General features: G+C 36.8%; 1 protein-coding gene across 22 annotated transcripts in view; it reads left to right on the forward strand.

Annotated features, from left to right (window-relative positions):
* DTNA (dystrobrevin alpha) overlaps positions 1-23,981 on the forward strand; it is a 383,284-nt gene that overhangs the window by 80,719 nt on the left and 278,584 nt on the right. For 5 of the 22 annotated variants that reach the window (XM_053571197.1, XM_053571193.1, XM_053571210.1 and 2 more), the window contains exon 1: positions 18,092-18,303. The exons of 14 other annotated variants lie outside the window; for them this stretch is intronic. The gene's annotated coding sequence lies outside the window, so the exon portion shown is untranslated. Of the gene's footprint in view, positions 1-17,864; positions 17,944-18,091; positions 18,304-23,981 lie in introns of those variants that run through there. 3 more of the 22 variants (XM_053571198.1, XM_053571219.1, XM_053571215.1) reach the window with 3 other exon arrangements.

Consider the following 23,981-nt stretch of genomic DNA (forward strand, 5'->3'; position numbering starts at 1 on the left):
GGATTCTACTACAAAACTCTTAGAAGTGATCAAGGAATACAGCAGTGTCTCAGGTTACAAAATCAACATTCATAAATTGGTAGACTTTACGTATACCAACAATAGTCAAGCTGAAAAAACAGTTAAGGATTCTATTCCATTCACAGTAGTGTCAAAGAAGATGAAATATTTGGGAGTTTATCTAACAAAGGACGTGAAAGATCTCTATAAAGAGAACTATGAAACTCTAAGGAAAGAAATAGCTGAAAACGTTAACAAATGGAAAAACATACCATGCTCATGGCTGGGAACAAGCAACATTGTTAAAATGTCTGTATTACCCAAAGCAATATACAATTTTAATGCAATCCCTATTAAAGCTCCATTGTCATACTTTAAAGATCTTGAAAAAATAATACTTCGTTTTATATGGAATCAGAAAAAAACTTGAATAGCCAAGACATTACTCAGAAATAAAAACAAATCAGGAGGAATCACACTACCGGACCTCAGACTATACTATAAATCAATAGTCATCAAAACAGCTTGGTACTGGCACAAAAAAAAGAGAGGTAGATGTCTGGAACAGAATAGAGAACCAAGAGATGAAACCAGCTACTTACCGTTATTTGATCTTTGACAAGCCAATTAAAAACATTCAGTGGGGAAAAGATTCCCTATTTAACAAATGGTGCTGGGTGAACTAGCTGGCAACCTGTAGAAGACTGAAAATGGACCCACACCTTTCACCATTAACTAAGAAAGACTCTCACTGGATTAAAGATTTAAACTTAAGACATGAAACTATAAAAATACTAGAAGAGAGTGCAGGGAAAACTCTTGAAGAAATAGGTCTGGGCGAGTAGTTTATGAGGAGGACCCCCCAGGACAATTGAAGCAGCTTCAAAAATACACTACTGGGACCTGATCAAACTAAAAAGCTTCTGCACAGCCAAGAACACAGTAAGTAAAGCAAGCAGAAAGCCCTCAGAATGGGAGAAGATATTTGCAGGTTATGTCTCCGACAAAGGTTTAATATCCAGTTATCCACAGAGAACTCAAACGTATAAGCAAGAAAAGAACAAATGATCCCATCGCTGGCTGGGCAAGGGACTTGAAGAGAAACTTCTGTGTAGAAGACAGGTGCATGGCCTACAGACATATGAAAAAATGCTCATCATCCTTAACCATCAGAGAAATGCAAATCAAAACTACTTTGAGATATCATCTAACTCCAGTAAGATTAGCCCATATCACAAAATCCCAAGACCAGAGATGTTGGTGTGGATGTGGAGAAAAGGGAACACTTCTACACTGCTGGTGGGAATGCAAATTAGTACATTCCTTTTGAAAGATGTTTGGAGAACACGTAGAGATCTAAAAATAGATCTGCCATTCAATCCTGTATTTCCTCTACTAGGTATATACCCAGAAGACCAAAAATCACATTACAACAAATATATTTTTACCAAAATGTTCATTGCAGCCCAATTCATAATTGCTATGCCATGGAAAAAGCCCAGTGCCCATTGATCCATGAATGGATTAATTAATTGTGGTATATGTACACCATGGAATACTATGCAGCCTTTAAGAAGGATGGAGACTTTACCTCTTTCATGTTTACATGGATGGAGCTGGAGCATATTCTTCTTAGTAAAGTATCTCAAGACCGGAAGAAAAAGTATCCAATGTACTCAGCCCTATTATGAAACTAATTTATGGCTTTCATATGAAAGCTATAACACAGTTATAACCTAAGAATGTGGGGAAGCGGGAAAGGGAGGGGTGGGGAGGGCGGACGATGGGCAGAGGGAGGGTGATTGGTGGGGATACACCTGTGGTGCATCTTACAAGGGTCCATGTGAAACTTAGTAAATGTAGAATATAAATGTCTTAACGCAATAACTAAGAAAATGCCAGGAAGGCTATGTTAACCAGTGTGAAGAAAATATGTAAAATGGTCTATAAAACCAGTGTATGGTGCCCCATGATTGCATTAATGTACACAGCTATGATTTAATAAAAAAAAAGTTCTATACTTTAATTGAATGTTATACTCTATGTGATAATACATAAATATATACCTTGCTAGGTTTTCACTTTCATTTTAGCATTGGACGTACTTGTAGAGAAATATGAAATACTATGTTTTTTTACAGACACATACATATCTGCTGAATTTGGTAGGATCCATTTTGGAGAGATATTTGAGAACTTGTTTCTTAACAACGCAGCGCTAAAGAGTATTGGCAGAGAATTAGAGTTAAAGTGGTACATGGTAACATGCTTAATCTCACCCTCTCCCTCCCAAAGCAACCCTATACTGATAATTTTAAAATACTTTGGAATAAAGAAAATGAAGGAGAATGCAACAGCAGAGAGCTATTGACTTTTTTGTTTCCTTTTGAAATAGAAAGGGAATGGATAAGTGGTGCTTAATTTAGCTATGCAGAGCTGCAGAAAGATGCAGAGATGCAGAGGTGTCAGCAAAGTCAATGCTCATGAGAAGCAAATAAAAACACCAGAGAGAGCCCTGGAAAGACTCAAGGACTGGAGACCAGAAAGGATTGTTGAAGCTAAGGGAGAGACTTTGGACTGAAAACCGAGCTGGTTTAAATTCTTAAGAAGAGCAGTTTGACTCCCAAATCCCCTTCTCAACCCCGTGCAGCCTGGAAGCTACTACCCTTGTTCACCAAGAGAGAGGAGTGTTAGTCTCTGGAGTAACTTAAATGGAATGGCTGAAAACTCTAAGAAAAATCAAATGGGAACAGTGGCAGGTGACAGTGAGATGCTGTACTGAAATCTGGGAGATGATGTAGAAATCCACAGGCTGAGCAGTGACAGACTGCCCTCTCCTGCAAGCCTTCTTGCACAACTCAACTCCCAGGACACTGACAACCAGGGTGTACATACTGTGCATACTAGGCAGAACATTGGAGGAAATGCCTTCCTGGAGGGTCTGACTACCCAAGACGGCAGAAACCTAGTTACCCTTGAGGATGTTTCAGTGAAAGAACTAAGCTTTGTCTGTTTTTATGGTAATGTCTTGTAGCCTATAATACATTGCTTGGACAGACAACTGGGAAATAGCAGATATGGATGAAAGTCTCCAACATAAAAGAGACCAAAACAAAGGAACTAACTACCTAACTAACTAACAAGAAATTAAATGAAATAAATATTCTGCAGGGAACAAGGAAAGCTTAAAAAAAAAATCTGAAATGTATATTCTTACATATAATAGAAAATAAATTGTGACCACGAAATGAAAACATGGTACTATGTAAAAAGGAGAAATTAGAGACAGAATTCTTGGAAATAAAAAAAAAAAGTGTTAGCATAAATAAAATACTCAACAGAAGAGAGATGGGAAATTCTCCTGGAGAAGAGATGACAGAAAGAAGATGAAAAGAAGAGAAAAGGATAATGAAATTAGAGTGTCAGGTGAAAGGATCCAACATTCAATTAAAAGGACTTCAGTTTCAGACGGAAAGAACAGAGGAGACTGAGGTCAGAAATTGTTAAAAATACATAATAAAGGGAGGTGCCTGTGGTTCAGTGAGTAGGGCACCGGCCCCATATGCCGAGGGTGGCGGGTTCAAACCCAGCCCCGGCCAAACTGCAACAAAAAAATGGCTGGGCGTTGTGGCGGGCGCCTGTAGTCCCAGCTGCTCGGGAGGCTGAGGCAAGAGAATCGTAAAAGCCCAAGAGTTAGAGGTTGCTGTGAGCCGTGTGACGCCTCGGCACTCTACCCGAGGGCGGTACAGTGAGACTCTGTCTCTACAAAAAAATAAATAAATAAATAAAATACATAACAAAAATTCCCAGCAAATGTCCTTTGAGTTTCAAACATAATCAATGGAGGATGTAGGGGGTGTCATGAGACAGTACAGTACCAGGGATAGAGAAAGAATAATAAGTGTTTGCAGAAAGAAGGAGAGAGAGGAAGGAGCAGAGAAGGGGCGGGCGGGTGGGAGGGAGGCAAACAGCAAGCCAGCAAGGAATGATCTAAGGAGCAAAAGAAGAAGGATGGAACGTCAGATAAAAAGTCAGGGAACAGTTTGGCCGGGGCTGGGTTTGAACCCGCCACCCTCAGCATATGGGGCTGGCGCCCTACTCACTGAGCCACAGGCGCCATGTGACGTCACGGCACTCTACCTGAGGGCGGTACAGTGAGACTCTGTCTCTACAAAAAAAAAAAAAAAGTCAGGGAACAAAAGGACTTCTTTATTCACACACTAAAGAGTGAATTTCTGAGGAAAAAGTATTTCTGAGCAATGAATTCTGTACCTAATCAAACTAATATTTAGTGTAAGAAGAAAATTAAAAAATATTTTCGAACATTCATGTTCTCCCAGTTTGTCTGAAGCATCTTTCTTAGGAAGCTACTGTAGTATACGCTTCCCCCATCCCGGAGCCCGGCAGTGAAGAAATAGGAAAAGGCAACATTGTGGGAACAGAAGCCAATACCAGAAAAAGAAAAAGAGCAGCCCAGGGTGCTGAAAAAAAAATAAACTGCTGGGTCTGACTATGTTAAAAAGAATGTTTGCATATTTCTTGCAGAGTTTGGGAAAATGTATTGGTGGGCGGATAGAAAATTAAGCAAACAAAAGTAAGACAAAACTATTAATGTCAAGAAAAAGAAAAATGTGTAAAAGAAATATGATCATAAATTCTCATGTGGCTTACATGTAAATAATATATACTAGCCAAAATAGTGTAAACACTGATTACCGCTTCATCTAAAATTATTGTGTAATTAAATTGAGAGGATTAAGGAAAGGGAACAGAGTGTGTGGATGGGTGTGGCTATATGTGAACACACACCTGTTTGTGGTATGAGAATGAGAAAAAGTGACAGGGAGGCAGGAAAGAAGAGAGAGGAAGAGCAAGACAGAGACGGAAGGAACACGAGCATTGGAGGAGTAGGTAATAGCTGCGTCCTTATCTTCCATAGCAGGAGGCCAACAGATAATATTAACATTTGAAAAATCAAAAATTAGATACATGAGGGTATCACTTGGGAATATGGAGTGATCATTATAATTATCAGTTATGAGTTGAAGATTATTGCCTCTGGGATTCAAAGGTGGCAAGAGGTGGATGGGACTTTTTTTAAAGATCGTCAATTCTATGTAGCTTTTAAAAACATCTGCATGATTTTTTATTAATTTAGAAATGTTAGATATTTTTTAAAAAGTGTATGCCATGAATAATAGGGCTCTGAGGCTTCCAAGCCTTGCTGCTCAGCTTCCTGGAGTGTTTCTGGCATCCCCACGGGGACTGCTTCATGGAAGAAGGGGCTGAGCAGGTGGGACCACAGGTGTCATACTTCAGTTTCTGTTAAAGGAGCTATGCCTTGTCATTGTTAGGTTCCAGTGAACTTGAACAAAAGTTTCTGTAGCAAAACAACAAGTTTGAAAAACAATGATAGCTGTGTGCTCTATCTGGGGAATAACGGTTTCCAAAATGCTATGGTTGAGCTTTGATTCCCATTGTGGCTATGATGGGAGGTGGTGCCTGCAAGAGATGAGTAGGTCCTTAAAAGGGAACAGTAGCTTTCTCATGGGAGCAAGTTGTTTACTTATAAGCAATGTTGTTACAAAGTGAGGCTGCCTCTTCTCTTTGGTCTCTTTGCTTGTGCCAGCTTCTTCTGCTTTCCCACCATGCCATGAAGCAGCATGAAGCCCTCACCAGATTCAGCTGTCCATCTTGGACTTCCCAGCCCCCAGAACGCAAATGAGTAAACTTCAGCCCATTTTAACTATCATCTCTTGTTTTCTTTTGTCACATAAAACAGAATGGTCCTATTTGGATAAATCTCAAAGCACTTGAATTTGGGCCAGTTTTTCACTTACATTTCAAATATGGATTGGACGTTTGATTGTGAAAATTTGCACAGATTTTATATGATGATATTTGAAGCATTTTCATTTGACTCCAAAACCAAATTTCACCCTCATTTCTAAAGCAGCATTAGATAGAGAATACGCTGTTAGAACTCAAGTAATCCAATAGAGGGTATCTCTGTCCCTGTGATGCAGTCAGACATTCTAATTTCACCTAGTGATGGGTATATTTATCACCATGCTCCGATCATGGTTTACTTTGGTCCCACAAAGGAAAGATTCCCCTGACCAAGCCTAAAGAAAAAATACAATAAAATCTTTATTTGTTTATGCTGAAGATAATCTATACCTTTTGTAAGCATGTCATATTGGTTGTTACTGGGGCTACAGAGCCCTTCGAAACAAAACATACTTACCTTGGAGGGTTTAATTTAAGGAAAAATCAAATGCTAAAACAGGCACTCCTGAAAAATATGAATTTCATCAGTCAACAGCTCTTTCTCTTCCCCACACCACCACACACAGTTTGAAGTGTTGTGCCTCTCTGTGTGCTTCCATTATTACTTAATCTGAAATAACGAAAAGTTGCTTTGAAAAATAACTATATATAATATTATATAAAGGGTATAAAATATACTTGCTATAAACTATATATAGATTTTTACATTTTTCCATATCTTGAATTTATACACATACCTTGTTAGAAGTTGGCAACAACACTTTGTAGTAGTATTATTCTCATTATAGGGACTGAAGGACTAGTGGAAGTCTTACCTCTTCCAGGTTGTGTTACTAACAAGAGGTAAATGCAAAATGAAATCCGTATTTTCAGAGTTTTGGTCTACCTGAGCCATATACCTCTTAATTAACAAAAAGGTTAATCTTTATCAAAAACATACATATAAATTTTTAAATTGTAGATTATATATAAGATGAATAACTCTGGTTTGTCAGAGATTTTCCTGGGTTTAGCACTGCAAATCTTTCATCCTAGCAAATCTCTCAGTTCCATTCAAACCAGGATGGTTAGTCACTTTACATTTGATGGTCAACTTAAGAGACTGTACTAGATACCCCATCATAGGAACTGAGAAAGATACAGGAAATGAAATTCAAGTAGAGGAAAATGATCCAGAAAGTTTATACAGTATAAAAGTGATTTCTTACCCATAACAAAGAAAACCAATTTTAACAACCACAACAAACCAACAATGAACACTAACCCTTCAAAAATGTTTATGTATCAAAATATATCTATAGATTTAGATCCATGTCAATATCATGGAGTGTCCAAAAGACACACAATAACATATCCTGAAAAGTAAAGCCCTCCCTCAAGTGTTTGATGAGAAGAAACTAAAATGCACAGCTAAAAGTCCTAAGGCCAAATACCCTAACCCATGGTCTCCTCAGTCTCCTTTATTGAAGTAGCTGCTCCCCAGTCTAGCTGACAGTCTTCCCCTCACCTACCCTGTACCACATCCTGTTCCCTCTTCCCTCATTCTCACCATTTCCTTTAAGAGTCTTCTTCTTCTTGGGTATTTTCCCTTTATACCGTTTCCTTTTCAATTTTTAATTTTTTAAAATTTCAGATTAATATAAGGATATATACAATGAGGTACATTGCCTGTGTTGTAGCTGTTAGGTGAGCGTTTATGTCTTCTAACTCTTCTTCCCCCTTTTCCTCTTCTTGAATTTAATTGTGTTTTTCTCTCATTTGGGCCTGTAGTTGTTCATCTGCTAATTTCAAATTGGTATTGAGTATATGGGGTGTTTGATGTCCATTCTTGAGATACTTTACTAAGGAGAATTTCTTCAACTGCATCAAATGTAAAGTCTTCATCTTTTTGCAGCTAAATAGTACTCTATAGTATACATATTTATTAATCCATTAATCCAGTTTATTAATCCACTCATGGGTTGGTAGGCACTTGGGTTGTTTCCAAAACTTTGCAATTGTAAATTGAGCTGCTATAGACATTCAAGTACAAATGTCTTTATGATAAAGTGATTTTTTCTTCTGGGTAGAAACCTAGTAATGGGATTTCAGGATCAAATGGGAGCTCTACTTTCAGCTCTTTGAGGAATCTCCACATCCAAAAAGCTATATTAGTTTGCAATCCCACCAACAATGTATAACTGTTCCCTTCTTTCTGCATCCATGCCAACATCTGCACTTTGGGGGCTTTGTGATGTGGGCTGTTCTCATTAGAATTAGGTGGCATCTCAAGGTGGTTTTGATTTTGCATATCTCTGATGATTAGGGACAATGAGCATTTTTTCATGTGTTTGTTGGTCATTCATCTGCCTTCTTGGGAGAAATGTCCTGTTCTTGTCTCTTGCCCAGTGAATAATTGGTTGTTTGTTCTTTTCTTGTTGATTTGCTTGAGTTCTTTGTAGATTTTGGTTTTTAACCCTCTGTCAAATTTGTAACTTGCGAATCTCTTTTCCATTCTAAAAGTTGCCTATTTGCTTTATTTATTGCATCCTTAGTTGCACAGAAGCTTTTAAGCTTAATCTGGTACCATTTGTTTATTTTTGTTGTTGCTGCGATTGACAGTGGGGTCTTCTTCATAAAATATTTCCCCAGGCAGATGTCATTAAAGAAATTTCCCCACACTTTCTTCTAGAGTTTTTATCATTTCATGTCTTAGATTTAAGTTTTATCCAGTGTGAGTTAATTTTTCTAAGTGCTGAGAGGCGAAGTTCCAGTATCGGCCTTCTATATGTGGCAAACCAGTTATTCCAGCACTATTTATTGAACAGGACTTCTTTTCTCCAGTGTATGCTTTTGTTTCATTTATTGAAGATCAGAGGGCAATATTAGGCTGGTTTCATCTTTAGGGTTCCTGTTCTGTTCCATAGATCTATGTCTCTTTGTTATGCTGATACAAAGCTGTTTTTCTTTTTTTTTAATTTCAGGTTAACGTGATGGTATAGACAACCAGATCACAATATTTGAATTTGCTACATAGAATCCCTCTTGTAGTTCTGTCCCACACCCAAAAAAGGCATGCCATATACCCCTATATTGTGCCCATTAAGTGGGATCACACCACTACCCCCTCCTCCCCTCTCTCCTTTCCCTTGTTCCTCCTCTTCCCAACTTCAGTTGAATTAAGTTTTTCTCCTATGTGGGCATGTATTAGATACATGTGGGCATGGCTTCATATGAATATTGAGAACCTTAGATATTTGCTTTTCTATTCTTGTGGTATTTTACTAAGAAGAATATGTTATTGGTGTGTACTGGCTACTGATTTGTGGACAGTGATTTTATACCTTAAGACATTACTGTATTTCATGATCATTTCTAGGAATCTTGTAGTTGAGCCTCTGGTGTTTTCCAAGTATAAGATCATATCATTGGAAAAGAGCAAGAATTTGACCTCCTCTGCCCCCATTTGGATGCCCTTTATATCCTTCTCTTGCATGATTGCATTAGCTAGAATTTCCAGCACTATGTTGAATAGTAGTGGTGATAGAAGACATCCTTGTCTGGTTCCTGTTCTCAGTGGAAAAGTTTCCAGTTTTACTCCATTCAGTATGAAATTAGCTGCGGTTTATTGTAGATGGCTTCAATTAGTTTAGGAAATGTGCCACCTATGCTTATCTATATTCTTAAGTGTTCTTGTTAGTAAAGGATGCTGATTTTGTCAAATGTTTTTTCTGCATCTTTTCAGAGGATCATATGCTCTTCATTTTTGCTTCTTTTGATATTGTGAATTACATTTATGGATTTGCATGTTTTAAACCAGCCTTGCATCACTAGAAAGAAGCAGACTTGATCATGATGCATAATTTTTTATGAGTAGCTGCATTCGATTGGCTAAGATTTTATTGAGTATTTTTCATCAATACTCATCAGTGAAATTGGTTTGTAGTTCTCATTTTTAGTTGGTTCCTTTCCTGTTTTTGTTTTGGTATCAGGGTGATATTTGTTTCATAGAATGTGTTGGAGAAGGTCCCTTGCTTCTCAATATTTTGGAATAGTTTCTGAAGTATAGAATATAGTATACATTAAGCTCATCTTTGATAAAATTCTGGTGTGTAAGCCATCTGGTCCATGGATTTTTTTTTTAATTGTTTCTTCAATCCCAGGGCTTGATATTGGTCTATTCAAGAAATCTATTCTTCATGATTAAGTCTAGGGAGGTGGTGTGATTCCAAGTCCATTTCTTCCACATTGTCAAATTTCTGGATGTAGAGTTTCTTGTAGTGATAACAGAGATCTCGGTAGTATTTTTGTTATTTCCCCTTTTTCATTTCTGACAAGTTGTTAGAGATTTTACTATTTTGTTTCTGGTTAATCTGGCCAATAGTTTATCAATTTTGTTTATATTTTCAAAAAAACAACTTTTTGTTTCATTAATTTTCTGAATGATTCTTTTGCTTCCAATTTAATTTATTTATAATTCAATTTTTGTTATTTTTTTTCTTCTGCTGGAATTGGGATTGGATTGCTGTTATGTTTCCATTTCTATAATATGATTAATTAGGTTGTTGAAGTGCTTTTGTTATGTTTTTTGGATGGAGGTATCTAATGCAAAAAATTTTCTTCTGGGGACTGCTTTCACAGTATCCCATTGGTTTTGGTAACTTTTAGCTTTATTGTTGTTATATTTGATTAATTTAATAATTTCCTCCTTTATCTCTTCCTTAACTTAGCTGTTATTCAGCATAAGGTTTTTAGTTTCCATGCTTTTGTGTGTGGATGAAATTTTTTTTTGTTGTTGTTGAGACAGGGTCCCACCCTATGCCCCTGAGCAGAGTGCAGTGGGTGTGGTAGCTCACCACAACCTCAGACTCAGGCTGCGGGCACCCCGCTGCCTCAGCCTCTGGAAGCCGCTGGGATTACAGGCGCTCGCCATGGCGCCCAGCTGGGTTTTTCCATTTTTTTTCACGAGTCAGGGTCTCACTGTCGTTCAAGCGAGTCTCGAACTCCTGAGCTCAAGCGATTCTCCCTCCTCAGCCTCCCACAGTGCTGGGATTACAGGCGTGAGCCACCACGCCCGGCGGATGAAAATTTTTGTTGGAGTTGAGTTTTACCTTTATTGCCTTCTGTTCTGAAAAGATACAAAGTATAATTTTAATTTTTTTAATTTTGCTAAGGTTTGATTTGTGTCCTAAGATATGATCTATTTTGGAGTATTTCTGTGGGCTGTTAAGAAGAACATACATTCCTTAGTTTGGGGATGTTGTGTTCTGTATATGTGTATTAAACCCATTTTTTTTCTAAGGTTACATTTAATTCCCTTGTATCTTTCTTTAGTTTCTGTTTGGAAAATCTGTCCAGTTCTGCCAAAGGGCTGTTAAAGTCCCTGGATATTGTGGTGTTATAGGATATCAAGCAGACCAATCAAAGTCTGTTTAATAAATCTGGGTGCATTTAAGTTGGGTCTATAAATATTTAAAATTGAAATGTCCTCTTGATGTATTGCTCCCTTGACCAGTATGAAGTAACCATCTTTGTCTTTCTTTACTTTAGTGCTTTAAATCCACTTATATCTGAAATTAAGATTGTGACCCTTCCTTTCTTCTGAATTCCATTTGCCTGAAATAATGTTTTCTAACCCTTTACCCTGAGTCTGTTTTTCCTTCAAGTTAGGCATATTTCCTGGAGAAGTCTATATAGATGGCTTGTACTTTTTTATCTAATCAGCCAGCCTGTGCCTCTCCAGTGGGGAATTCAAGCCATTAATATTTATTGAGAGAATTGCTAAGTGTGGTGGAGTTCTATTTATCTTTCTTTGTGAAAGTTTGTGGCTTAGTTTTATCCTTTGCATCATTGTGGAAGTTAGGTTTTGTCCTTTAGTTTGCGGGTGTTTACTTTTCTGGTGATCCATTGTGATAGACAGGGTTTAGAAAAGGTCTAGTATTTCCTATAGAGCTGGTCTTGTGGCAGATTACCTCAATGTTTGTATATCAGTAAAATATTTTATTTCTCCATTAATTTTGAAGCTCAGTTTAGCAAGATACAGAATTTGAGCGGAAAGCTGTTTGTTGTTGTTGTTGTTGTTGTTGTTGTTTTAAGAAGATTAAAGGTAGATGACCATTCTTTTCTGGCTTAGAAAGTTTCAGCTGTAAAGTCCACTGTCACCCTAATGTATCTGCCCCAATAGGTCAATTGGCACTTATTCCTGGCTGCTTGCAGAATTTTCTCTTTTGTCTTGACTTTTGACAGGTTCATCATAATGTGTCTTGGAATTGCTTCATTTGTGCTGAGATGACCCAGGGTTTGATATCCCTCCAAAAGGAGTGTTTTGGAATCGATAGTGATACTTGGGAAATTTTTGTTTATGATATCCTTCAGTAGGGCTTCCATTCCTTTGAGATGTTCTTCTTCCCATTTAGGGATACCTATAATTCAGAATTGCAGTCCCTAATTCTGTGAGTAAATGTTTTGTTTTCTCTCTCTTCTTTTCTGCCTCTTTGACTATCTGGATTAGCTCAAGAGCTTTATCCTTTAGCTCTTGGATTCTTCTGCATGGTCAATAGATACTTACTACTACATCTTTAAGTTCTCTCATTGACTAAGTCCATAAGGTCTGCCATATCCTTTCATATTCATCATATCTTTCATCTATTTGTTGGTTTTATTTTTCCACTTTCTCAACAATTCCCTTGTTTTTGACATCCATATTTTAAATTCCCTTTCTATTATTGCTATTAATTATTTGTAGGTGGAATCCCCTGCAGTAGCTACCTCATAATCCCTTGGGATTTCTCTGTTCTGATTTTATTGCCAGAATTTTTCTGTTGGTTCCTACTCATGTACGTTTTCCCCTACTTTTTCCTCCTCACTGTCTCTTTTGCTTTAAATTACCTGTCTCAGAGCTTAGGTGTTGAAGTGGCCTTTTGGTAAAAGGCCAAAAGGAAGATAAGTATAAAGAATAATAAGAGAGAAATAAAAGAAAATAAAGATGAAAAAAAAAGAAGGGGGTGGAAGGAAATAATTTAAGCAAAAGAGAAAAAAGGACAGCAAGAAAGAGAATGACAGAAGAAATGGTGATGTTCACCTCAGTATTCAGTCCCTGCAGGATTGACGTCTTAAAGATCTCACCAAATTTCTTAAGAGGAACATCAAATAGTGGCCCCTGACAACAAGTGTCCTTCTCAAAGATAAGGTCATTCAGCTCAGCAGGCACATCAGAGCTGGGCATGCACTAGAACCCTGTGGACTATTCCTCCTGTGTGCAGCCTTCCCACAATGGTGATATCCTGCTAGTAGCCAAGCCAATGGGAGATCCACACCACCCAGTGTTCAATCCCAGCCACTGGATTGTATTTGAGTTTACTCACTGCCCCAGTGAGCAGGTCAGTCCAAAATCAGAAAACTACAGGACAGCCCTTTCCTGTCCCTAGTCCTCCATAGGAAAGCCAACTGTCTTGCCTGTAACCATATCCAGGGACTTGCCCTTTGTGCTGATCTTCCTCAGCTCCAGACCTCCTCACTGTGCCCCTGGTGATGTTTCTGGGTAGATTCCCTCAACCAGAGGTGGATAGAGTCCTCTTTCCCCTCTCTCACCACTAGTAGTTGGTAAGGAACTATCTCTAGTCTACCATCTTGCTCAGCTCTACCAAGCTGTTTAGATCATTATAGACTTGTAGTATAACCTAATACCTCTAGATTTGTTTTTATTTCTTAGAATTGCATTGACTATTAAGAGTTTTTCCTGGTTCCAAATGAAACGAAGCACTATACCCTTTCTTAAAACAAGGTAAGTCCCCTTAAGCCTTTTCTATTACATACCTTTGTCCAAATTACAAAGCATCTCCATTCTCCTCTCCTCCCCTGCAGCATAGACCCAAGGAAGGGAAATAGAGATGCCTCTTCAAGGACAAGAAGGAGGAAAAGCTACAATTACTCTTAGGTGAATGTTTTGGTGTATGTGTTTGTGTAAATTGTCAGTGTAAAAAAGCCTCATTAGAAAAAAATATCTAAAAAATGGAATAAGATTTAAAGAAAAAGAAAACCCACATATCATTTAGGTAGAATTCCTTCCAGCCTTTATTTTTCTCTCTGGTGTCTACAGATTTTATAATATAGTTAAAATCATGGTGCACATACGTTTGTAGGCTAATTTTTAACCTAAGCATTAGCCTGTGCAATTCTATTATCATCAAAACTATCATTGTTCCCCCATTATTCTGTACCAAATATATTACAATTGGTATATTTGTAAAGATCACTCTTTCCATGACTGAAATTATTTCCGTACAATAGGGCAAATACAAAATGGGTGTCCATTTCATACAACTTTTAAGTTGATTACATGTAATACTATGTAATGTGGTTTTCCTTTTCATTTTTTAGATGTATATATTTAATATATACAATATGATGTTTTGATATACTTATTTTTATAAAATGTTGATATATTTATACACAGTGTTTGTGTATGTGGTTACACATAACGTGGGTATGTATATTTGTGTACATATGATAAGAGTGCCTCAAAGCTACTCCTTTAGCAAGTTACCAGCATACAATACAATATTATTAACTATAGTCCTCATGTTATACACTTAATCGCTAGACTTATTCATGCTATATAACTACAGCCTGTACCTTTAGACCTACATTTTCTCATTTTCACCACCCTGGTAACCACTGTTTTACTATATTTCTATGTATTTGGGATTTGTTGTTGTTGTTCTTTTCAGTTTTTTTTTTATATTCCACATAAAAATTAAATCATGCAATATTCTTACTTCATCTGGTTTATTTCACTTAGTATAATGTCCTCTCAATTTATCCATGCTGTCAAAAATGGCAGGTTCTCCTTTTCTAAGTATGCCATTATGTGTGGTTGTGTTTATCACAATTTCTTTATTCATTGTTTTGCCAGTAAACCCTCTAGTTGTTTTCACATATTGGCTATTGTAAATAATGCTGCAAAGAATATGGCAGTGCAGATATCTTTTGGACATAGTTATTTCATTTCCTTTGAATATATACACAGCACACATATTGCTGGGTATATTTTTTTAATTGATTAGCATTTAATAGGATTATACATGCTGCTGTTTTGCATTTCTTCTATATTGTTGTCAATGCCCCTGTTTTCTAATGTTGTTTGTACATAGTTTTTCTACTTTTTCTTGGGAAGTGTCTACTTTTTAATTACTTTTCAAACAACTACTACTTGGATGTGTTAATCTTTCCAGTTTTAACAAAACCATGATTCCCCCCATCAAAAAAAAATTATTTTTGCATAGATGGCATTTGCCTTTAAAAATAAATAATACACAAAAGACAAAAAACTCTGCCATAAACCTATCATCCTGAAAATGCCACCTGTATTAAGGTGGTAGTCTCTTAAGGACAACAGGTGCTAGTCTCTTAAGGACAACAGGAAGGAAAAGTATGACAAAGGTCATTTGCTTTTCAATGACCAGTTTCTTCATACACATGGATGCCACACATATCAGCTAAGATTGTGTTCAAGCACCTTGTTCACCCCCAGAAGAAGGCTGCTAATAGCATTTACCATGCCATAGAATTGTACTAATACAGTGTATTTCTGGAGAATGGAGCAGAGATTAACTTCTTGCTCATGATAAATCAAGGGTATCTGATTTGCCTGTTACATGCCCAGATTTCTTTGGAAACAAGCCCTGATAGCTATTTTTCTGATCAAATCGTAACTCTCATGTTGGTGCTTATGAAAGAGAAAACAACATTTTACTCATGATAAAGACTGAGTTCTAGCCCTTGTAAATCTTATCAATTGCCTTGTGAAGGTTAGGGAGAAAAAAGAAGAAAAATATTTCATGCTCACTTAACCATGTGTCTGCACTAATGCTCTTGTTACCGTTGTGAAGTGTTCTGAAATTTCTAAGGTTGGCAAAGATGAAAATATAAGTGTAGATAATGTTGGGAACCATGGAGACATCTGATTGATGAATGCTGTAATACAAGGAATGACCAATAACAAATTCAATAAAGAAAATTGTTACAGTTTATTAGTTACTGAGAAATATTACAGAACCTGACCTTTCCCTTTTCTCTTTATTTTTCTTATAAGTCAGCAAGAGAAGCAGCAGCAATCCTAACAAATATTTGCCATGTTAGTATTTACAGTCAATCACACCTGCACACATACACACACACAGGGTGGATAATGACTTTTTTTAGTTTCGGTAAAGGTGCTTGGTACATAATATACACTCCATATAATAATTTTGTTCACTTCTTGAAGAGAGGTTTATTTTTCCCAAAGCAAATGCTAAAATGTGGGCCAACATATAACCATTTTCTACAGGTTAAAATACGCACTTGTACACAAACAGTTCTGCAGTTTCAACATACATTTCTTGAGTGTCAGTTATGTGCTAGTGCTCTCTCAAGAGTTACAACAAAAGTGAGCTGGTGTGGCTGACAGTGAGCCAGATGGGCTGCCACCAACTCCCTCCTCTCTTCTTAGGTCACTTGTGTTTTGAAACCATCCATTAGCCTTGGGGAGGAGTGTTTTTGACAGAAATAAAGAGAAACAGGGGGACAGAGATGTGTCCCCTCTGAGGCAGGGGGTTATTTCTTTCCATTTATTTATGAAGTCATCTGAATGCTTTTGCTTACCAGCATTGCAGACAGCCTACAAGTTCCCTAAGATAATCAACATTAGGAATAAGAATAAGGGAAGTTTCTTCCTCCTTTTTCCTTCTTTTACTCTAGAAACACACAGTAAAAGCCAGTAGGCCACCAATCTACATGGGGCATCAAAATACCACCAAGATAAATTAGTAATATGATGCCAGTTAATCAAGGTTTTACTCATGGTTCCTTACAATGGCCTTGCTCTAGATGTGGTGAAAACAAACAAATTTAAAAAAAAAACAAAAACCCTAAAACAGAAAATTTAAAACAAACAAAAACAGAAACCTTTCTTCCTGAAGTCAAACTTTTGTAGTTGGATATTTTTGAGAAGTCCATGTAAGTTCCAAGGAGCAGCTGCAACCACACCACCTACCCGAGCCTCGCCCGCTGACAGTTGCCCAGAGTTGGCAGCCACAGCCAGAGGACATGTGGAAACCCCAGACTGCTCGGGTGTGAGATGTGCTCATTTACCAAAATTACAAATCCTTTATCAGGCCTTTGAAGAAGTTGCCTGCTCCATGGAAGTGTATGGTTTGACCATAAAGAGGTAAATTATTTTCAGAAGAAGGATATTTTTTGGCTCCAAAAGCCACTAAACAGATGGTAAACACAAGTAAATTAGAGGTAATTTAAAGGAACCCCACATTATTAACCCTTGTCAGACTGTATTTGAGGAGATGTATCTGTTTCCTAGTTTCCATTTACTCGGTTTTTCTTTGTTCAGATATGTATGTGTGTGCATCTCTAGATAGATAGATAGATGATAGAACACACACACACACACACACACACACACACTCTTTTTTTCCTGGTCCTCATTAATGTTTTGCGAGACAGTCCTGAAAAAGAAGTTTCAAAAGGGAGATAGAAGTGTTTTGTATACTCTCTTATAGTTTGGAATATAAAATATAGATCATTTGAAATCAGTTTTTCACAATTCCGACAAGCAAGTTTTTCCCTCACAGAAAATATGCAGATTTCAACAGTTGCCCTCAGGAAAACTGTCAAACACGCAGCATGGCTATTTCTTTCTCTAATGGCTCCCAGCTCATTTACTAAAGTGCATTCAACTTTTAACACAAAATTTGCCATGTCACTTTTCTACTGCAGTCATAGCCATTCTGGGTAAAATTGTATGTGGCTATTAAAACGTAAATGCTTTCCTACAACAGAACTCCTTTAATGGCTCATAATATCTGTTTGATTCTCCTTAAAGTTAAGGGGGAAAAAGTCCAGCAATGTTACTTGTTTGTGTTATGAGTACCTGGGAAGTTATTCATGCTGAGTAACAGTACAAAACTTGAGCTGCCTTGCTTTCTGCTTCCAGGAATGCCAATCAGAGAACATTCTTTTTCAGGCAGCCAAGTTTGGAAGTCAGTTGGTTTCTGGCAGTAAGCAGGGGGAGGGGATGGCACGGGAAACACAGGGAGTCCACCCGGCTGATGTTCAGCTTCCACGTGTTTCCATAATGGCCATCAATGAAAGCATCTCCTTTTCCCCACGCAGAGACAGGTAAAGAGACAGCTGAGTAAATCAGCATTAGATGTAACAGGAAGCTCAGTCTCAGGGAGGGGGTGGAAGGAGGGTGTGTGAGAGCCTGCCATTGGTGAGCTTACCAAAGGCATCTGCCAGTGGGACTTCAATGGAATGTGAAACCAAATCATTTTCAAGTTAAAGATAGACACAGTATACACCAGGATCTAGAAGCTGGACTTTAAACACATATCTCTCCCTAGAATTTCAGGGAGTTCTATTATGATCTTTTAATTTGTTTCAAGTTTGTTCTTTAAATGAACATGCTAAGGAGTCATATATGTTCTGGATATACTGGGATTCAAAGGATTTAAGAGATCATGATTTGCATACTCTGGGGTAAGTGAAAAGATTGGTTTTAGGGTGCATCACTTCTCTGGGAATGTTAATATTGCATTTTAATTTTTTGTTTGTGTGAATGAAAAGGTGATAATGAAGATATTTCAGTGTGGTAGTTTGCTTGCCTTTCTTGAGATAATGGCATTTTATAGTTTGTGCAGCAGAGAGAAATAGAAGACTTTAGCTTATTTCTGAGACTGACATTGCAAACCTGTAACTTTAGTTTTACCTTTATCCTACTTGCTGTATTCCTCTATTAACTCTTCACTTAAGTGCCGTAAGTTTACTGAGTTACAGATTCAGTAGTTCTGTGTCACAATACAGACCGAATATTACTGCATCTATTATGCCGTTGGGTAAAACTGTGTTATTGCAAAATGGAGTTCAGGTTCCCTGGCAGGGCACTAAGTCACTTCCTAATTTAAAAAAGAAAAAAGGGAGGAAAGGAGGAGAATGGTGGTCGAAAAGTACATATGGAGCCACTCGAAGGCATTCTTTCTAAAACTCAACTGAAAAAAAAAAAAAGACGGTATCTATGGAAGAGGACAATTTATTGAGAGAAGTTATTTTTTGGTCTTACCTCCCAAAAAGCTGATATTTGCTAAGTGAATGGAAGGGTTCTTATTATACAGAGCTTGAGAGAAGAGGAGAGAGAAGAAGGGTTGTCTCATTTGCTATTTCCACACTGTGTTTTAAGGATTTAAAAACCTTTTTCTTTGAAAAGAAAGAATGACGAACTTTAGTTCTCAAGTTTTGCCCATGTATAGTTTTTGTTTCTTGTTTTGTCTAATAACATCTCCCTCTGCCCTTAGAGACCGCTTTTCCAAACTTGCACAGCATTCCTTCAGAATAAATACTGTCCATAATAGTCATAGAGTACATGGTGTGAATTTGAAGTTCTACTTTATATGGGGAAAATAAATCTGCTGACTCTCTTAATACAGATTGTGGAGCTGAACAGTTGTTAAGTGTAACTGGCCAGTTTCGGTTCCGTCAAATAGAACAGATTCTATTGTACTAAGTTGGCAAAACCAGGTCTAAATAATGAAGGGCTTCCTATGGTCTTTCACTCAGCTTTAGAAGATAAGAAATATACTATATTACTCTTTGAAAATGGAAAATAGTGCATTTTATCAACAGAGTCACTTGATTTTAGAACTAATGAATAATCTAGTGAGGCCAGACAAAATGTGAAGCTGGCAGAGCTTAGTGTGAATGCTCCCTCCATCTTTCTCTGCCCACTTTTCCCTGCCCCAGACTTCCTCTTCCATCCAGAGCCCCGGTGAGTATCACCGCTCATTGCCCTTCATTGTTTGTCAGTCAAGACCTCTTCCTCAAGGAAGAGTCTGAGTCTAGAGGGTTTGAAGTCAATGTACTATAAGTCCATCAGAAATACTTCCTTTTCTATAGGTAACTTTCAAACACTTTGGCTATTTGTTAAATCATAATTAACCTTTGACAATAATTATAATTAACCTGTAGGTAGTAACATCTGCAGCTTATTTTCATATCCCTATAAGTGAATGGTACCTTTGTAAATTTTCCCCTGGTCATATTGGACGCCTGTTGACATTGTGCTACCCAGCTGTGTCCTGAATGGTCAGCAATAGGAAGGAACCTGGCAGAAACCACAGGTGGTTCCAAGAAGCTTTTGAGCACATGCCCTTCTGTGCTCACCACACACAGGTACTCTTACAAACATGTGTAGCTTATACCATTGGCTTTAACCCATTTCTGATCGAACTGTAAAAATAGATCAAAATTCTATTAGATTTATTGTGGGATTTTGTTTTTGTTTTCAGTGTGGGAAAAGAAAATAAATGAAAAAATACCAAATTAAAATTCTAAAATGTTAGAATTTTAAACTCTGTGTCTCAAATAGTGTTGACAGGAAAAGAGGCAAATATTTCTCTGTTACTATGATGCCACTTTTATAGTTTCTAGTTCCCTGAGGAAATTGTCCAGGTTAGCTTTTATTTCTTTGAACATAGTAAGTGTACTTTCATAATATATTTTTGATAATCACAACATCTCGAGCGTTACTGGATGTGTTTCTGTGTATCGTTACTGTTCCTGCCAGTTCTTGCTCACGATGTCTTATTTTCCTGGTTGCTTGGATATCTTTGACTGCTGGAAATATATTTTTAAATTACATTAAAATTCACATTGAGACCTAAATGATGATAATGTTTTCCTCCAGAGAAGACTTTGTTTTGCTTCTCCCGGGCACCTGGAGATGATATCACATTGGAATCACCTTAGACAAAGTACAATGTCTAAGTTTCTCTGAATCACCTCTGTGATGAGAAGCAAGGGTGAAAATCTATACGAGAAATGGTTGGTTCACCCCTACCCACAAGGAAAGTATGGCCTGTCCGGATCACAACTTAACATTGGGTCAGTTAATTAAAGCCCCCACCTGAGGGCCCAGGACTTGGACTTTTCCATGAAACACATAAGGCTGCCTGCTTTCTCACATCTTTCCCCCTGATAGTCATATGCCCAAGGCCAAAAACTTTCTAAAATGAGCTCACCTCTCTGACTTCTGGTCTTCTCCTAAATCACCATGTGCTAAATCCTCACCATCTTATTTGCTCTTTGCTGTTTTTATATTTTAAATATCCCATTTACCTGACTGGGTGTGTTGGTCCAAATTATCTAATTGCTGTTACCAGATATGGAATTCACTCTGCTGCTTGTATAGTATTTTTTATAGACACTCTTCATTCTAGAGAAGATATCAGATAGTCTGCTGATATCATTAATGATTTCAGTTAGTTTTTAACTTTTTTTTAAATTTTATTTTGTAATCATGACCTGATTTATTTAGACTTTTTGGAAAAAAAATGCATATGCGTGTTGCTTAAAAGAGTCATGTTTTCAGACTTGGAGCTGTCAACAATACTTAGCAGTTCTTTTATCTGGCCATAGCTGGTCCCTCTTCTTGGTAATTAATCTCTTTAATCTCTAATCCACCCCACTACCATCCATCATTTTCAGCTGTTGACTTTGACGCTTTCTACTTTCTCTTGGCTGATATCCAATATCACATTTAAAAAAAAAATCTTCTTTTCCATTCCCTTTGCCTTTGGTCTATTTCAGGTCTTCAGCATCTAACTTAGGTATTATGTGGTCTCCCAGTTGTTCTCCTGTCCCTAGGCTTCATAAATTTACCCTCCCCCAACTTCCACATACATCTTCTATGCTGGGACCAACATACTTACCTTCTAAAAATTATAGACCTCAGTGGATTGCTACCCTACTTAAAAATATTTGGTAGATCTTTATACATTTCAAAAATAAGCTTAGTATTTTTTTATAATTTCAGATTAATATGAGGATATGTGTAAGGAGTGAACAAATGACTATTCTGAGGAAATTTGTCCTCAGCAATTCCTTTTTTACTTTATTATTCTTCAGTATACATCCCATCATTCTTTTGACTTTAGATTCTTTGTCCAGCATAGTGATTATTAAAGATTCTCTATGTCAAGCAGGCATTTGTTAGGTAGTGGCTGTCATTTTGAGGAATGCAGATTCTCTATTTCTTTTTTGTCAAATGGGACATATAACCTGATTGTGATGACAAGAGAGACTGGGAAATTTAGGGATGGTGAATTAGCTATGTATTACCAGAGAAATTCGTAATCAGCAGGGTCATAGAATGGGAAAATTGGCTTGTTTCAACAAATCTAGTCCAGAATGTTCGATAGCACAACAGCAAAAAGTCAGTAAGGTACATCTAAATTAAAATTATCTCATTGCACATGACCTGAACTTCAACAATTAGAAAACACTGGGTTGTTTTTAGATCACAATGTAGTCCTGAAAAGAAAGAAGTTGATTGCTTATGTAATATGGCACTGCAATCCTAAATCTTAAAGCTGGTTTGAAATTTTTTCTTAAAATCTTTAAGGCCCTGAAGTACAACTTTAATATTATTTTGCTAACAGCACATACTAATACTAAGCAAAGAAAAATTATGCTTGTTGATTAAAAACTGGATATAGTTGGTGAGAACCAGAAGAAGAAGAAATATTAATTAGCTTATTAATTATAAAGATGTTCAATTAATTTCATATTCCATGGACCACTTACAATTTTTTTACACATTTATTGTGAGTCTCTGCTATGCTAACCTCTGAGATTTAGAAAAATAGGAAATTTGACTTATATTATTTCTCGCACTGGACTAATCTTCACAAAGAGAGAAGAGAAGCCCTACTCTGGGTGGGGCAAAAAATTTATCTTCAGAAAACATCGTCAAAGCTAATGAAATGTTCTAAGTCAGTTTTTAAATGAGAACTCAGAATTTCCCATCACAAAATATGAAAACATAATTTGCACTTTTTTTCTTTTGCCTATCTGTAAAAGAAATTTAGACCAGCTCTTGAACACTGGCTAATTTTAAGTCCTAACTTCCAAGTAGCTTAGCTCAATTGTTTCATTCATTTAACAATTTGAGCTCCTATCTTGTGCTTTAATTGTGTAGGCAATGAGATTATTAATTTACCTTCTTCCCTGGACATGGCAGGATATCATGTTAGCTATTAATTAAAACTCTTTATATATTCTTTCATTTTTATTTTTAATTCATTTGTCATGATCTCCACATGTTTAAAATGTCATTTTGCCTTTCCAAACAATTAGTATGTTTTTCTCTCAGAAAACCAAGTTTTAGACTAATCTTCATATTGCTTTAACTCTTTTTAAAAATCTCAGATTTAGAAGATATTTTTATTACAGAATAGCTCATGAACAAATTCTTCAGAAAAAGAGCTAAGTAGAATACGTGTATTTTTATCACATAATGCATTATATCTTAATATAAAATGGAAGTACATTTATTTGCATAACTAAAGCTAGACTTTGCATTTTTGAAAAATAAACATGGTGTAAGGATGACTCAGAGACACTGAATCATGAAAGCTTTGTAAACCTTTATGTGTTTTAAAGAGAGCAGTAGAGTTATTTTTATATTTTCTCCTTTAAGGCTCCCTTTACTTTCTGAACTTATTCCTATATAATGTGATAGATCACAGACTTACAGATGCTGAAACAATGAATTCACTGAGGTAATCACAGCTCAAGAATAAAAATGCCTCAATTATTAGTTTTATCAAAAAATATAGATTAATTCTGAATGAATTTTATCTTCTAATGCATATTAACTTCCCAGTCTTAGATGGTTCACTACTGCACATTTGTAGAAATATGTTTACTCAACAAAAGAGGTTGTTCTTAATAGTTCAAATAAATGTAACAGTCCTCTTCCAAAGTTTCAAATTATTTTGTAGGGGACACAGGTATTATTTTATTTTATATACCCTAAAACTAAGATATACCAGACCTGACAATTAAGTTCTCGAACTCATTCTAAAAGAGGTGCTGCATACCTCATTGCTGAATATTACTACAATCACATTTGATGTTGTCTCTCTGGGAAGCTATGCACTGTACCCTTAAATGCAATTTAGGAACTCTTTTTCTGGAATGATCATCAAAACTGTTGTCATACAATGTTCTGACAAATTAAGTTTGCAAACTTGCCACCATGTGCTTAAGTTGGTGTCACTGTACAAACAACTCGGTAAAGTTTTATAACCTTGGTATATATTTGTGTCAATGTATGGCGGTGTCTTGCTGAGTGGCATTCATGGTTGTTGCGTGTTTTTGTG

This window comes from Nycticebus coucang, chromosome 19 (assembly GCF_027406575.1).
Source record: "Nycticebus coucang isolate mNycCou1 chromosome 19, mNycCou1.pri, whole genome shotgun sequence".
NCBI classification, from domain to species: domain Eukaryota; kingdom Metazoa; phylum Chordata; class Mammalia; order Primates; family Lorisidae; genus Nycticebus; species Nycticebus coucang.